Source organism: Periplaneta americana, chromosome 12 (assembly GCF_040183065.1).
Source record: "Periplaneta americana isolate PAMFEO1 chromosome 12, P.americana_PAMFEO1_priV1, whole genome shotgun sequence".
NCBI classification, from domain to species: domain Eukaryota; kingdom Metazoa; phylum Arthropoda; class Insecta; order Blattodea; family Blattidae; genus Periplaneta; species Periplaneta americana.
The window spans coordinates 74,400,560-74,418,847 of NC_091128.1; the positions used below are offsets into that span (position 1 = coordinate 74,400,560).

An 18,288-nucleotide genomic window follows, 5' to 3' on the forward strand; every position below is an offset into this window, starting at 1 on the left:
AGCATCATTCTTTCTTCACCTACTCTTTCCAACACAGCTTCTTTTCTTACTCTGTCCATTTCACACGCTCCATCCTTCTCCATATCCACATTTCAAATGCTTCTATTCGCTTCTCTTCACTTCGTCATAATGTCCATGTTTCTGCCCCATACAATGCTACACTCCACACAAAGCACTTCACTAGTCTCTTTCTTAGTTCTTTCTCCAGAGGTCCTTCTTCTATTAAAAGCTTCCTTTGCCATTGCTATTCTCCTTTTGACTTCTTGACAGCAGCTCATGTTACTGCTTATAGTACATCAATTATTTGAATAATAATAATAATAATAATAATAATAATAATAATAATGCTGTTATTTTATTGGGTTAAGAAGTGCTTATAATTAAGGCCCGGGCGTTTAGCCACAAAAACATTAGAACAGGTTAGTTATGACGGGGTTATATACCACCTGTATCTCGTAATGAGGGAGGGGGTTGACTCGCTTTCACTCACTCACGTAAAGGTGCGTACACACTTAGCGAACGAACAACGAACGAATGATGAAGCAAAACTTCATTGTTCGTTCGCTGTTTGAAGCGACGTACAAATCATCAGCAAATTGTCAGAAAACATTCACATTCGCTGATTGTCTGCTATAAAGGCAGACGAAAATATAATTATAGCAAGTGCAGGCCTGTTTCATAAACACTAATAATATTAAGTAATAGTAGGCTATTACAGTCATGAAAACAATTTTATTAACCGACTAAATTCTGTTTCATAAACGTTTTGCACGAGTAATAAAATACGTACAGTAGCCAGATGATTTGAGGTTAAGGCTGATAAACATAATCAAGTTGATCTGCACTCTACAGCTATTTATATTATTCTCTCTGTTAACAGTTGTTGAATGAAATAAGTTTTGAAGTACTATCTTTAATAGCAACAACAGAGTAAATCGTAATATGTGTGAAGGTTTGGGAGACAATTTATTTCAGATAAGATTGTAAATCACTGCAACTCGAAGTTATTGTTTCTGTTATTTTGATTCAGTTGATTTACGAGTAAAAGAAACAATATGATACATCTAAAATATTGTGAACAGATATTTATCATTCCTAATTGTTCACGTCTCTGCTGTTGTAAAGTTTGCAATTCCAAAAACAGTGTATCAGTGACAGAAGCATGTGTGTGCGCGCGCGTGTGTAAAACTTGCACCTCGTTATCTAAAGAAGTACCATATGAAAATGTTAAGCAGTGAAAACTTTTGATGACAATATTGCAGCAGCCTTAAGGACAGTGTTAACGACAGGGTTGGTGGACCCTGCAAAGCGTCTTATGTAAGATATTTTCAAGTTCCATTATAATTCGGAATACTGCGCAAGTATTTATTGGTGCAAGCGTAAATAAATACACATAAAAATTACTCTTTTACCAAAAAATAAATAAATAATGCAATAACGACATAAGTATTTACGCGGTGAAGTCGTTCCTAGAAAATATCGTTTTTGAGTTTGAAAGTGTGGATGTTGTAGAAGATTAATGTTATGACGAAATTAATAAAAATACTGAAATTGTCTTAATGGGTTTTTATTGCTGATTATGTTGTAAGTAGTATTTTCAAGAAGTTACCTGACTATACAAAATGCAAATATGTTCTAATTAGAGATTGTGGTGTGGAATTGTAGATACAGTACCTATAAATCTCGTAAGTTAATTTTAGTTTATGCCCTCAATAGGGGTGGTTTAAAGTAATCCATATATTTTGTAATAGATCTACTTGTTGATATATGTCTGCAAAAGATTTTGCCTCACCAAGATCTTCACAATGTTAATTAGTGAAGAGTATATAGATTCAGGTTGCCACAAGTATACATTGAAAAAACATTTCAATAGGTACAGAAAATATTAATATTACTGTATTTTGTGATGTAAATGTCCCATAGGCATATATTTCTGAACAATTATTATAATTTAAAAAATGACGAGAAAGGAGGGAAAAAATGTTAAGTTCAATCATTCAAATAACATAAAATAATGTAAAATATACAGTAATTACTTTCTAACAGTTCTATACTGTAATTGAATTTAATTTAGGTTTCACCCTTTCCAATTGTTCCTCTTTTATAATAAGATAAGATAGTTTTCAATTTCAGCCTGGTCCATCTACATTGGCGCCTATGACAGTTTGTAAGTATTTGTAAGTATGGAGAGGGACTTTGTTAATAATTCATTTTGTCTCTGATGCTTTTTAAAATGGGGAAAAGACGTGAAAATAACTTGAAGAAACAGAGTTTTTTGCGAAAAGTTCTCGAATTGAAAGGTCAACTATTTCATTATATTCATAACTTTCTTGCATATGGTTGTAGCACAGTCTACTATATACAGTCTCGAAGCTCAATATGTAGTAAAAATGCAAACATGGATAGTTGCCCACCACTAGGATCGCTACTATCGCCTCATCATCGCAGAACTCTCTCCTAGCAGCCGACAAAATATGTTACACTTTCGTTGCAAGCCCCTACAGTCTCGGCTGCGCGAAACGAGGAAACCGGGGCAAATTGAACGCTGCGCTTGCCGCCATATTGTTGGAGAGCAGGCAAATAATAGCAGTGCGTAAGTCACGCAATTTAACGCTGTGATGATCTAAAATTGACATATTATTGCCATTTTCGACATTTAACGTAAAATTAGGACGAAATAAACATATTCAAAGTTTCATTGATATGTGTTAGAACATTAAAGAAAAGAAAATACGTATGCAGCAATTTATAGAAAACATACTGATACATCCATAAATAGGCCTACACAATACACATTATAGATTGTATAATTTTACGATAATAAGCAAATTGTTAGGTTTCAGAGAATCTAAAATTATATTAACATATTAACTCTTAGATCACAAGACATAAATATATGCACCTTGATTACACAAGTTCTTGTTATAATCAAATTCCTAAGTGAAATAAATATGCGATAATCAGTATAGACTTGTTGTTAAGTTTTAGAGAATCAAAAATAAATTATATTGCCGGTACTTTTAGACCACAGGACGTAAGTAACCACGCAAAATATAATGTGCGAAGGTAGCCAAATTACATTGAATTTGTCGTACGCCGGACTCTTGGTCGTTTCGCTCTCCGACGTGTTGTCGAGGTGGGGAGGGGAAACGGGAGTGACGTGACAAGATGGCTGTGGTTTGTGGGTGGGGTGATACGAAACTGTGGTGAAGTTTAAAGGAAAGACTGTTTTTAAAGTAACATTGTTTATTACAGAAATAACAGTGAAAGTAACTATGGTTCCCTCCTAGTTCTGTGGTAGGGGTAACGGGGGAGTCGTGATAGAAATTGATGGTTTAGAAATTCGTCCTGAGGCTTCGATGCGGGGAGAGTTATGATAGGTGATAGTAAAGTGCGACTTGAGTGAGAGGAAGGTAGGGGTAACGGGAGTGCCTGGGGAAAATCGGCTTGCTCTCAGGTGTGTTGTGGGGGGGGGCAGGATAACGAGAGAGATGGAATGAGGTAGAAGGTTAGTTCTCTAGTTCGAAGGATCAACACAGCGTGCTGTGCGACTTACCGACTTCGAGAACAAGCTCCTGGCATCGGAGGATCAACACAGCGTACTGTGCGACTTACCGACTTCAGGAGCGGGGAAGGGTTACCTCTATCATCGACGGATCAACAGAGCGCACTCGCGACTTACCGACTCTAGAGGGGGGGGGGCTGAGGAGATGGTTGTGTTTAATCGAACAAGCCGGGATAAGAGCTGGGAGTCGAAGTCAGGATGGTGAGAGATAAGGGTGATCAGGGGAGAGAAGTGTGCGGGTTGGAGGTGGTGATGAGACTTGTAGCGAGACCAGAATAAAATAAGTTTAGAATACGTAAGAAGTGAGGCTAGTGTAGGAAAGAATACAGGAGACAGGGGCGCAGCTTGGCTCCCTGTTCCCGGAGTGGTGGCCGTGTGCAGACACGTCCGAACAAAAGACAACCATAGCGTAGGCCTGGTTGGGAGACTGCTGTCAGTGACGGAGGTCGCGCTAGAGCTACCTCTTTGCCATCTGACGAACGAGTGACTGAAGTCGCGGAGATGCGTTATATTTATACCCCTCGGAACAATGGTGGTTGAGGACGCCATTGACGTCACAGTGCCTGGGGGTATTTCTATTGCCAACGTGACTCGTCGCCGCGCGATCTTTGCTTTCTCCCTCACAAGAGGGAAAAAAAAAAGCGAGCCAACCTGCTTTCTGAGAGAGAGAAAGCAGCGACTCTAGTTTGCGCGGGTAGGTTTGAACCGTTTAAAATAGGACGCACGGGCATCGAGAATTGATATACACAACAATCGCCCCTCCTGTTTTTGCCCGTGCGGTACTACTAGTAAGTTATGTAATATAACCCTTACAACAAGACAATTAAATACAATGAACAGACGTGGAGTATCACAAAACAAAAGAATACACTGAACATGAGAAAATACAATGAATGAATACAATAAATTGAAAGGCTAAGGTTGCCTAGTCCGAGAGTCCGTGTCTCTTAAGCTATGGAGGTCTCGGCCCCAATCTGTACTTATCATATTTGGTCTGTATGTTTGGATCATGGTTTGTGAACGCCGATCGCGTGTCAACAATCTTGTTTCGTTTGCCTTGCGGCACCACTACACTCGCATCAATAGCTCGTTCGGTTTGATCACACATCGCGAGCGCGCACACGGCGATCTGATCAGGTTGGCCACTGCGTTTTCTTCTTTGTGGAGGCAACACCGGCAATGGTGCTGCAGCGTCGCTCCTAGCAGCCTCCGGCGTCGTCTGGGATGGTGTTGGTGTGTCCGCAGGTCGGTCTGGATTAGGCGGGGAAGGTTTCGCCTCCTTGCAGGTGGTCACAGCGCGCCAACATCCTGGACCGCTGAGCTCGTTGGTCGTCCCTGTGGTCTCGGGAGACCGGATGTACCGAGGGATGTTGGTGTTGCTTGTGACCTCGGAATATGGGCCATCTGATGTCGGGTTGCCGCCTCGGAGTGGATCCGGCATCCCTTCTGTAGCAGTAGGAGGAGTAACTTTGTGCCTGGTGTCAGCGACGTCTTGGACAACTGTCTGGGACCCGCCAGGGTCTCCCTTTTCAAGTGGGTCCTCCACCTGTGGTACCTCCTCAGAGCAACAGATCCCCTCAGCTGCAGTGGGGGCGTGGCTGTCGCTCGTGACTCCTATCTCCAACATGTGGAGCTCTAGTGGCCTAGACGCTAAAGGATCCTCCTTGCGTCCGCTCTGTGAGGGAGGGCCACTGACATGGCCGGAGAGATGCTGGTACCGTTCCTCCTTAGCGGGATCTCCGGGTACAGGCTTGACAGGTGGCGGTGGCTGTTGCCTTCCGCCAGGAGCGGCGTCCCTTTGTGGTTCTGGCTTGGTACCCTCTCCGGTTCTGGGATTGTTGATCAACGGTACCACTGCACCGTTTCCCAACCTCAGCTGTCCTTGTCGATAATCTAGTTGCGCTGACATGTCTCGCAACCATGTATTCCCTAAAATCGCATCAGCACGCAGCTCTGGTGCGACGAGGAAGTTAATGGGCTTCGTTGTTCCCGCAAGTGTGACTGGTATCTCTGCTTCGCCCTGGGTTGCCATTGTCTGCTCGCGTTGGGCAAGATGAATGACATCCTGTCGGGCTCGTATGGTGCTGCCATTTGGAACTTTCGCAGCATTGATGATGTTTCTGGAGGCGGCACTGTCGACGACCGCTGTGGCTGCGAGGGTTCCCATTCGGATGTCAATCCTCGGGACCGTTTCCTCTTCATCGGGAGCTAGGGCCATCTGCGCGACGGGGCTGGAGATCGGGATGTGGCGAGCAGGATCGGTGCGTCTCTGCTGTCGGACCGGACAGTCCCGATTGTAGTGGTACCCCGGGCAGTAGTGGCACCGTGGAGCGTTTGATGATGAAGTGGAATGATGCTTGGCAGCGGTGTGCTTGATGTCGCCCTCCAGAGGAACAGCACGATGTATCAGTTCCATTGTAGTTGTCGGAACCGGATGTCTGAGAAACGGCCGAATTTGTGGCCGCAGAAGCTCGATGATCACTGGAATGATCGTGTTGGGATCGGCATTAGGAAAAAGTCGCCGATAAAGGAAAATTTTTCCCGTGATGAACTGATCAGCAGCCTCGTTTTCTCGCTGGTGCTTCCCGTAGAGAGAAGCTTGGAGAGTAGCCCTTACAGCCGGGCTGTCGAAGCGGTGAGTCAGTCCTTGTTGCAGATCCTCCCAGGAGAAAGGAATGCCACTGAAGAGCAGTAGCCAGTCCCTGGCTGGTCCCTTCAGCTGCTGTTGAACGAGGCGTGACCACTGGGAGGGGTCTATGTGCGCCTCGGTAAGTAGGTCGCGGCATCTGGAGATGAAGCCGGCCGGATCCTCGTGCTCCAATCCATGGAACTCGGGGAGCACAAGTGGTTGTGGAACCTCGGCGGGGCGAAGACTGTGCATGAGTCTCCGCAGCATCTCGAGTTCCATCTTATCTTCATCCTTCTTCTTGCGACACCAGTCGCAAATGAACGGGTTGCTTTCTCGGAGCTGGGGCTCGTCCTCGAGCCCGAGGCACACTGCGTGGTAGAAGGTGGGGCAGGTGCCGCAGTCGACGTAGTATTGCCCGCGTCCGGGGCAACCCCGTTGGCAGCACTGGTCTCTGGTGCGTGTAAACATGGTTGGGCGCCACCGAGAAAATTACTCCTCTCGGAAGAGTGAAGAGCTATGGGGTGTATGTGGATTCGTCTCAGTACCAACTGAGAAAATGGCCCCACGTTGGGCGCCAATTGTCGTACGCCGGACTCTTGGTCGTTTCGCTCTCCGACGTGTTGTCGAGGTGGGGAGGGGAAACGGGAGTGACGTGACAAGATGGCTGTGGTTTGTGGGTGGGGTGATACGAAACTGTGGTGAAGTTTAAAGGAAAGACTGTTTTTAAAGTAACATTGTTTATTACAGAAATAACAGTGAAAGTAACTATGGTTCCCTCCTAGTTCTGTGGTAGGGGTAACGGGGGAGTCGTGATAGAAATTGATGGTTTAGAAATTCGTCCTGAGGCTTCGATGCGGGGAGAGTTATGATAGGTGATAGTAAAGTGCGACTTGAGTGAGAGGAAGGTAGGGGTAACGGGAGTGCCTGGGGAAAATCGGCTTGCTCTCAGGTGTGTTGTGGGGGGGGCAGGATAACGAGAGAGATGGAATGAGGTAGAAGGTTAGTTCTCTAGTTCGAAGGATCAACACAGCGTGCTGTGCGACTTACCGACTTCGAGAACAAGCTCCTGGCATCGGAGGATCAACACAGCGTACTGTGCGACTTACCGACTTCAGGAGCGGGGAAGGGTTACCTCTATCATCGACGGATCAACAGAGCGCACTCGCGACTTACCGACTCTAGAGGGGGGGGGGGCTGAGGAGATGGTTGTGTTTAATCGAACAAGCCGGGATAAGAGCTGGGAGTCGAAGTCAGGATGGTGAGAGATAAGGGTGATCAGGGGAGAGAAGTGTGCGGGTTGGAGGTGGTGATGAGACTTGTAGCGAGACCAGAATAAAATAAGTTTAGAATACGTAAGAAGTGAGGCTAGTGTAGGAAAGAATACAGGAGACAGGGGCGCAGCTTGGCTCCCTGTTCCCGGAGTGGTGGCCGTGTGCAGACACGTCCGAACAAAAGACAACCATAGCGTAGGCCTGGTTGGGAGACTGCTGTCAGTGACGGAGGTCGCGCTAGAGCTACCTCTTTGCCATCTGACGAACGAGTGACTGAAGTCGCGGAGATGCGTTATATTTATACCCCTCGGAACAATGGTGGTTGAGGACGCCATTGACGTCACAGTGCCTGGGGGTATTTCTATTGCCAACGTGACTCGTCGCCGCGCGATCTTTGCTTTCTCCCTCACAAGAGGGAAAAAAAAAAGCGAGCCAACCTGCTTTCTGAGAGAGAGAAAGCAGCGACTCTAGTTTGCGCGGGTAGGTTTGAACCGTTTAAAATAGGACGCACGGGCATCGAGAATTGATATACACAACAAATTCATTCTTCAATTAATAAAGGGAATGCTATCAATTATAAAAAGTATCGGTACCTAATACATTGCAAACAATAGGTAACGTGAAGACCTAAAAACTAAACAATCACTTTATGCAAGATAAAAAAACCACATACTTTTTATGTGTGGATTTTTTACATATTGTATTTTTATTTTAAATAAATAAAATAGATATAATATCATTGCTTGTGGAGTGATGGTACATAATTTTTATGCACATATACAATATCAATAAGATGTCATTCCTTGCTTTTGTTAATAAAATATATCCGGCAAAATGTAAAAGAGTTATTTATAGGTGAACTCTGAATCATAAATTCACAAAGGAGGCTTAACTATTATAGCTATTTATTTATTTATTATCTGTATATTTATTTATCCATATATGGATCTTGAATGAAAGTTTATCATCTTGCAGATAAATTCATTTACATAATAAAAACAAAAAGTTATCGTTCCACTAATGTTTTAACATCTGATTTGTAAGTCTAAATAATTCACTCAGTGGGATTTCTCTACAATCTGATATACCTGTACTAACAATTAAGTATTCTTTATTGTCGTAAACTACTGATTGATTTTTAATGATATTGATATTGTAACAACAGAGATAATATTATATCGTACCTTTTGCAAATAGCTTGGAAAATTAAACAGGGATGGTATTATCGCCGCGCTCTCATGGTTAACATTCGGCAGATCTTTGAGCGGCCTCATGCGTTCGGCAGGTCTTTGAAATTTAATTGTATTATTGTTTTCAATTTCTTGTGTCGCCGCTCCAATCACTCCCCTCAATTTCAATAATGCAACCAATAAGCTGCTTCAATTATTATTAAATGACACTTACTTGTCTAATCCACGTAGACTTAACCCGAGGTTGCAATGTCTTGTGCTGAGGACGAACATTAAGGTATGTGATTAAAAATTATTATTAAAGAGTTATCATTAAGAGTTAAGAAAGCCAATGTACTCGTATATGAAATAATAATAATAATAATAATAATAATAATAATAATAATAATAATAATAATAATAATAGCCATTTAACAATATAACAAACTATCGAGAAAGTAGACGTGACAACGTGACGCTTAGGGTGAAACCTACAGAGCAACAATCGGTCGGCAAAATTATTTTTTTAAACCACACCGCACGTTATTGTATGATGCCGACATGTTAAGCATGTGTCCGCGGCGATAATATATCATCTTTCAAAATTATATTGCCATTACTTTAACACTATTCACTAAAAACACCCGAGACAAAACAAAGGACAAGTATGACAATCGTGTTTACCGCTCTATTTCTACCAGTAGCATGGCGGCGTAAACATGCGCAGACTGGTTTCAATTTTGGACAGCACACCAGCGCTCTGTGTGAGTCTAGTATACTATTATAACGTCTTTGTTTCGTTGTAGTGTTCTTTTGGAAAAATTAACACCTTCCTTCCATTATTGAAATATTAAATGCATAAAGTTAATTTATTATTTTAATGAAGTATATTAAATTCCACCATAAACTCGAAGATACCTGCAAGAAATAAGTAATATAATTTTTGTTTGTGCAAAACGAACTGAAATTTACTATAATAGCTTCACTCATTCAAGATTATAGCGATAATTAACAATGAAACCAATAAATATTAATTTGCATTTCTCTTTACAACAATAATAATGGAAATATGAATTAATTGGAGTAACTTACGTGTACCGGTACTTGTAGTGTAGACTTACGTAGTTAACAAAGTGGGATGAGGTTAAGCAATAATAATCACACCAGAATTGGAAATAAAACGTGATCAATAAATTTTATTGTAACAGACTTTTTCTACGTGTCTAGTAAAGCAACAAATAAAAATAACAACAAAATTAACAGCTATAATTAAAAACATATCCTTTGAAGAAAAAGGTGGGCCTAAGCAATAATAATCCCACCAGAATTGGAAATGAAACGTGATCAATAAATTTCATTAAAACAAACTTAATTTTTCTACGTCTTTAGTAAAATAACACATAAAAATAATAACAAAATTAATAGCTACAATTAAAAATATATCCTCTGAAAAAAAAGTAGACCTAACCTTTATTTCTCTGGAAATTTAGCAGCCTAAGTGACAGAACTTTAACCGGTATCTAATGTCCTTTCGGTTAGACTGAAACATTTCATTGTGAAATTTAAGGATATAATGTATTCTAACAGTCACAAAGAATTTCAAATTAACAGTTTTGTTTCTGCACAGCATTCTTATGGAAACCCAGGAACCTTTCTGAATCTTTCGGAAATCGGAAAAAGGATAACTCTGGCCTCTTTCTCTTACTGTTGCTACAGTTTATAGCACTACAAACGTTTTCTCATTGTCCCATAGTATTATTCCAATTATTATATTTTAGTCATTAACATTTTCATTATAACCAATAACGAACATTTCACAAGCATCAATGTGAAATACGCAACGAGCTAGCACTCGATAGAAATACGACACAGTCCAAAGTCGACCATGGACAGGCTATTGTTTCTAGTTGCTAACCGCTTGGAGCGCTTTATCACGAGATTTGCAAAAAAAAACACCTCAAGCTTCGCGACTGTATATAGTAGACTGTGGTTGTAGGATATTCGTTGTCTAAAATTTCTTGGACGTCGGACAAACGCTCCCTCTTCATCACTATTTGAGTCAGAATTGTCCATTTCAAATGTTTTCACGGTTTTATCTTCAAAATCTAACCCTACATTGGCATTTACTTTTTACAAATCATTAAACTATTACTTAAAATACAGTCATGGAACTAACGTTAATATTATTAATAAATTGAATTATCTTTGCTGCTTTATGAAACACTTTAGTAATATTGTTATTTATTTTAGTAATAATATGAGCGTTTACAGTAATAAATAATATTATTAACTATTACTTCTATGAAACAGAACAGTAATAATATTACTTAATGTTATTACTTTTTCAGTAATGGTATTAAATTATTACTTTTATGAAATAGGCCCCAGGGGAAAGTTTCAGTACACGGATACCTCACTGACAATAATTATCTTAAAATACTGTACTAAAAAGAGAGATTTGTCTGTGTTTGTCGTATGCGCATCATGCTTATGAAAAGACACTTTTCAGTGCCAATAATTTATTTTGTGTGCACAATGTTGGAACTTTGTTATTTCTGGGCGTGACTTTGTCCAAAAGGAACGACATATGTTTATACGCGAACCAAGTTGACTCGTACACTTCATCACTCCCCATTTCATATCTTTTTGTGGACTTCTGTCTTTCCCTCCGGAATGATGTCAGTAGGGATTCAATTTTCTTTTTGACTTCTGCTCCCTACAATAAAAAAAAACATGTATCTACTGAAAATAAATAAACAAAAATAATTTTCAAATTTTACACGTGTTTCACTCTCCTATCTTGCAGCTGAACATCTTTCCAATAGGTTCCTAAACATCATGTTTTCTTACTTTATTGTGGTAAGTAGGATGCTTGGGATTCCATGAAGTTTCCTGCTCCCTATATGCATTAATAAGATTTATAACAGCGCCTTCCGTCCACTCCAGTTTCGACATCCTGTTAGTGAAATTGAACTAAGCGCTGCGTTCTGCTACGAACTACAAGCTAGTGGCAAATCCCGTCCACAACGAATACCAACTTCCTTTGATGTACCGACAAGCGACGGATCACTTCCGAAGGCAAACCAAACGATCGGTTTGCCTTTGTTGCGACGTACACACGTACCGATTTCAATCAACGAACGCAATCGTTTGTCGTTCGTTCGTTGTTCGTTCGCTTAGTGTGTACGCACCTTAATACGTACAACCAAGATCAAGGACAGCCTAGCTAACCTAGTGAAATGACGGACACAGCGTCATAGAATAAATTGCAAATTTAATCGTAAATTATAGAAACAAAATATCTTTTCCAGTAATAAGAACATACATATACACAACGTAATCATTAATAAATGGTTTATGATTTCTAGTAGGTCTAATTCTGACGTTAATAAAAATCTTTCCCCAGGATGGTTTTCACTCAGTCTACCAACAATTACATGCACTACACTCCTCCCAACACAATCTGTCGTTTCGTCTATGAAACTCATACTTTACTGTCGGACACGGTTTTTATAATACCCTGTAGTATGTTTTCACAGCTTCAAGTATTCCTTACGTAATGCTGCTTCGGTTGGCAATATTTTACCAGTGTATTTTTTTAAGAAACTGTTTGAAATAGTGATTTTCCAGTTTCCAGAACGGGATGTTTGCGCCCACCATCATATTGCACAGACCACGATAAAAGATATTGTTTCTGTCTGAACTAAAGTTAAACGTTGAAAGCATATTTTCCTCCCTTTCTCTATGTTTATATAAAACAACATGTTTTTTTATGCTTCTTAGTTGCAATATGTAGGCTAGTTCTATATATTTATAGTAGCCACCTCTTATTTTTGTTCAACATAACTTACAAACAATATTCCGACCATCAGAGGAAAAATACTCACTGTCATAATCTGCCACAATTGTATCTGTCGTACTCGTAACGTTTTCGGACGTCCTCGCTTGTGCGTGATTTGATTTCACTCACAGCGTATTCCCTGCCTGCTAACCGTACCCAATGCCACGTGACCTACAACACGCAGCGCAAGTTGTGTATTAATTCAGACAGCGCTCTATGCCTTGTATACACTAACTTGACAAATTTTTGGCTAAACCCCCGGGTCTTAGTTATAATACAGACTTAAGGTTATGTGCAGCACACGTTTATCGTTATTAAATGTTAAGAAGCGCTTATTGCAGCACATGTTTTCGTTATTAAATGTTACGGAGCGCTTTAATACAGTAAAACCTGTATTAAACGACCACTACTGGTTCCATGAAAAATTGGTCTTTCAGAGGGGTGGTCTCTCAATAAGGGGAATTCTTTTACACAAATAATTGGTTAAAACACTTCTATGTTAATCAAATAAAAGCCATGGGGAATATTGCTAACAATAAAAGCTTGAGATAAGAACTTTATTTCTTATTTTACGTTATTTTTACAATTTCCTCCTTTGATTAATTACATACTCCGCTTCACAAAATCTTAAATTCAACTCTGCTTCTTTTTTTTTTTTTTTACAACCTAATTTTCTAAACAATCCTTTAACATGTTAAAAAAGTTCATTTATATGTTCTCCATTCATACAGTCTTTCAGTGGTGCCAATTGTTGAATTAGCTGAATATTACATAAGGCTTCTTCTAGTGATTTCTGATTGAAATTCTCTCTTGTCTTTAAGCTAGTCATCGGTGGGTTGATCATTGGATTTTTCTAATAGGTAGGAGAAAGAAAAAATAAATTATTGCACTGTAATTAACACGTAACGATTTGATTTTTAATGTACAAAACGAAAAGTAAAACCGTCATACAGCATGAGAAATCTTACCTTCCAAGAAACTGTTAAATAGCGGTGCAAATAACCCTTTGTCATACCTCGAAAGCCATTAGCAAGCGGTCATTGTACCTTTTTCCTAGCAGTACCCAATATTAAGGGATTAAAGACAGAGATGGGCATTCAACGTGAATACGGTGCCACTTAACAACTTTGCCAAATATCATTTTAACTTCTAGTACTGTAACGAATTTCTTGGAATTTATTTAGGCTACAGTAATGTAGAAGAACGTAGATGGGAAGATAATATTAAAATGGATTTGAGGGAGGTGGGATATGATGGTAGAGACTGGATTAATCTTGCTCAGGATAGGGATCAATGGCGGGCTTATGTGAGGGCGGCAATGAACCTCCGGGTTCCTTAAAAGCCAATAAGTAAATAAGTACAGTAATGTAATGAAATACTAAATTGTAAACTTTAAAAATACAGCATGGTCTTTTAAAAGGGGTAAAATTAAGAAAATGGCTATTCAATCACTGGTCGGTGGTCGGGGAGAGAGGTGGTCTCTTAAAAGGGGTGTGATTTACATTGGTTTTATGAATGTTTAATTCGATTCTTTAAAAAATCGGTCTTTAGGAGGAGTGGTCTCTCAATAGGAGCGGTTTTTCAAACAGGTTTTACTGTACAAAATTAAGATCATGTGCAGCACACTTTTTCCGTTATTAAAAATGTTAAGAAGTTCTTATAATACAAATTTAGGATTATGTACAGGACACTTTCGCCCTGAGTGGCGCCTTTGGTACAGCGCTGGCCTTCAGCGCCCGAGGTTGCGGGTTCGATCTCGGCCCAGCGACAGGTTCATGTCACTAGATTTAGTGGCATGTAAAAGAACTGCGGGACAAAATTCCGGCACACCGGCGGCGCTGATATAACCTCTGCAGTTGCGAACGTCGTTAAATAAACCATAATTTATTATTATTACAGCACACTTTTTCCGTCATTAACTTCTCACTATAATCAAACAAGAACCTAAGATACATACCTAATGCCTTTGTTGTTTTGCTGTCAGTTAAATTTTGTGTACTTCTTCAAATAAGCGCAGAAAATGTACGTGTTTTAACAGTGTAAAATCTTAGCCTTAACTGTACCACCCCTACTTGTCTGTTAAGTTTTCCAGCGCAGATGTACGGCAAGAGAACGGAAGACTATTCCATCAATTTAGCTGTTACCCCGTTATTCGTAAATTAAATATATGGTAATTTTAGAGATGTAACACAATTTTAGTACACGAAATCGATCTAGTTCTCAATGAAATTATTTCTATAAATTAAATGAAACTAATTAATTCCCAGATCTCAAGAAAAATACTTAAAAATATTATAGATTTATTTTATTAATTTGTCCTACAGAATAATATCTGTGATATTGACAATTAATATTGGAGAAGAAAAATTCGCTCCGACGCCGGGGATCGAACCCGGGTCCTTGGTTCAACGTATAATGGCAGTTGACACTGGACATATACGTCAACATATATGCCTAACTTGGAGTCAGGCCACAAAGGGAAACATTGAAGGAGGAGGATTCGGTCCGGTGCTGTGGATTGAATTCGGCGTAGCTCAGTAGTCAGAGCGCTTGGTACGTAGAACCAAGGACCCGGGTTCGATCCCCGGCGCCGGAGCGAATTTTTCTCCTAAAATATTAATTACTTAAAAATAGTTTATGGAAAAGCCTCCATATGTTCAATGCTATTTCCTTAAAATAGAATCCTCTATAAAGGAAATGTTTTTGGAAAAACGCTTGACACGTCATTGGTATATTTTAAAAGACACTTTTTTCACAAAACAGATCATTCTTGTGCGAGTTGTGACGTCATCGGAAACATTTTTAAACGACACCCTGTATTTTTCTGTATTCCATCTTAAAGATTTTATTATTCTCCATGGTTACACAAGCTATCAATTGTTTTACACAACAAACGTTGCTATGGTAACAAAATAAATACAGTAGTTAAAATAAATGTGTTACAGAAGCAAATGTTCCATTAATTAAATGTTCAAAATGTTGCTCATTTACGATCTGGCAATGTGAAAGACGCAGAACAAATTCCTATTTAACATTTTCAAAGACTGTTGGTGGTATTTCTCTACAATCCTCTCGTATTCTTCTTTTCAATTCATCAATATCAGCAGGCTTCGTAGCAAATACCTTACATTTCATATAACCCCATAGAAAGTAATCAAGAGAGAAAGATCCGGCGATCTTGCAGGCCACTCTACAAATCCTCTTCTTCCGACCTATCTATTAGGAAACCATTCATATATTTCCATACAGGAGCAGCACCACCTTGCTGATAGCAGATGGAATCATTAGATAAGTCTGGATCCTGGAGGTTTGGGTGAAGAATGGCAAGGGCTGGTATTAGCTCTTCATACAAATTTTTAAATACCGGTCGCTATTAAGTGTATCATCGAAAAAATAGGGGTCCACAACTCTGCATCTTAGAATCCTGTCCATACATTTACCTTCTGGGGAAAGTGCGTGTAAGTTTCTACCATCCAGCATCAGTTAGTTTCCGACCAGTACCTGCAATTTTATCTATTCACTTCTCCATTCAGACAAAATACAAATTCATCAGAGAAAAGCAAGCTTGAAACGAAATTCGGGTCTCCATCGCAGGGATTGGTCACTGCCTCACAGAATTGCAATCTTCTGTCTCCGTTATCTCCCATTAGCTCTTGCAAGGGCTGCACTTTATAAGGACGATATTTATTACAACGCAGCAGTCTCCAGATGGTTGTTCTCGATACATCAAATGTAGATTGTAATTCAGTAAGTGAAGAATGTGGATTATCTTTCACTGTTATCAAAATATCTAGCTCCAATTTTTCAGTAGTTGATGATGGTCTACCAGATATTCGGACTCTTTCACATGTCCATTTTTATTGGATTTGTTTTGTATTCTACTCACGGTAGATTGATAAATAGGAGGTCAATCTGGATGTGTTTGGCTGAAATGTGCACATACTTCATCTTGTGTACGTTTCCTGTCACCATATCCGATCATCATTAAAATTTCAATTCTCTCACTTTCACTTAATAACGTAGTTATTTTCTGTTAATTTCTACGAAAAAAAAAACTGCTTCCATAACACCAGGAAATGCAACTATTTATTTTGTTACCATAGCAACGTTTTTTGTTTAAAACAATTGATAGCTTGTGTACCGAGCGGGCTAGCGGGTGGTAGAGGGCTGACCTTGCATTCGGGAGGTCCGGAGTTCGATCCCAGGGGCCGGTAATCCTGAGGTTTTCCATAGTTTCCTCAGTTATTTACAGGCAAATGCTGGGATTATACCTCTTGAAAGTCCGGCCATGGACGACGATCCTTCCCTTAATCCTTTCATATGTGTGAGTGAATGCTGTGTAATGTCTTAAATGTTTGTGTTGTATCGGAGGTGGCCCTGGCATTGAGCTGATCCCTCATCCGGGGAGGCCCTCCATATCCTTGTGTGGTCAAAAAAGTATGTATGTGATCCATAGATTAATTTCTCCCCAGACAGGTCGCGGCCCTGTAAGGCCCGTGTGGCGTGGGTCGTGTAAATGAACCTAAAAGGGAGAGGTTAAACTAAGGGGAAGAAGAAGAAGAAGAAGAAGAAGAAGACGAAGAAGAAGATAGCTTGTGCAACCATGGAGAATAATAATATCTTTCAGATGGTATACAGAAAAACACAGAGTGTCATTTAAAAATGTTTCCGATGACGTCACAAATTGCACAACAAAGATATCAAGAATGATTTATTTTTATGAAAAAGTGTCTTTTAAATTACTATACTGTTTGACATGTCCGAGTATTTTTCGAAAAACATTTCCACTTTGCTGTAGCAGAAAATATGCCTGACTTTGAAAAGCACTGTATGTTATTTCACTCCAGAACTGTGGAAATCCATCATGTAAGGAAGATTGCATTGCGGAATACACATAGGTTCGATTTTGAAAAACAGTATTGGCAGCATCAACATGGCAAAATACCTTCACAAGTAGGCTTAGGTGATACAAAAATTAAACGACTGCAACTGTACTATAAAGTTGTTTGCTTTTGCACCGGCATCTGATCTGGCAGTTTGTGATATTGAAGTCATAAACGAAATCGGCTTATCGTAATTGTTCATTATTCAATTTAGTGATATGCCATAGCTCGTACCATGGACTATCTCTGATAGTTGTGGGAACAGGGAAGTCTGTATATAAATAAAATTGGGAGTTTTCGGCAACCTCAATAATTATTTTAGGGGGTGCTCAAAATGCAAAGCACCCCCGAAGTCGGCACCTATTATGATATTATTGTAGGCCTACAAATAAAAATAATTGACACTTTTGTTCATTAACCTAATCTTCTAAAACTTGTCAGTATTTTCTACTCCTGAAAGAAAAAAATACAAGACGTAAGATGGACAAGTAGGCCTAAAGGCAAATAACCTGTGTTACTTTAAAAATAATACTACACTGATTGTACGTCCTTTTCCACATCCATTTAAAGTATTATTTCTAATATACGAATAGGTAACTGATAACCAATAAGCGTTTTGTTGTTGTTGTTTTGTTTGGTCAACTGTCCGAAGACAGGTTTGAACCTCATAAGTAACACCAATAAGGCATCACTCATGAGGCAACTAGGCCAGGAGATGATGGGGTAGGATGGTCAGTTCCTTTCCCCTTCTAATGCATACATCACCGATTAGCTATATATTCCACTAATTAGACTTCAGATGCAAACAAACAATTGTTCTTCCTCTGACACATATCGTCAAGTGAGATATACTGCCTGATTATATCAGCCAGAACCTCAATCAGAGAAATAAGTGTTTTTTTAGAACATAATACTACTGTGTTGGTTATG

General features: G+C 39.7%; 1 protein-coding gene across 7 annotated transcripts in view; it reads right to left on the reverse strand.

Annotated features, from left to right (window-relative positions):
* The window catches only part of LOC138710559 (cytochrome P450 4C1-like), a 145,572-nt gene that overhangs the window by 113,487 nt on the left and 13,797 nt on the right, over positions 1-18,288 (reverse strand). Inside the window, exon 2 of one of the 7 annotated variants that reach the window (XM_069841537.1) lies at positions 12,522-12,646. The exons of the other annotated variants lie outside the window; for them this stretch is intronic. The gene's annotated coding sequence lies outside the window, so the exon portion shown is untranslated. The remainder of the gene's footprint in view (positions 1-12,521; positions 12,647-18,288) is intronic. 7 annotated transcript variants of the gene reach the window in all.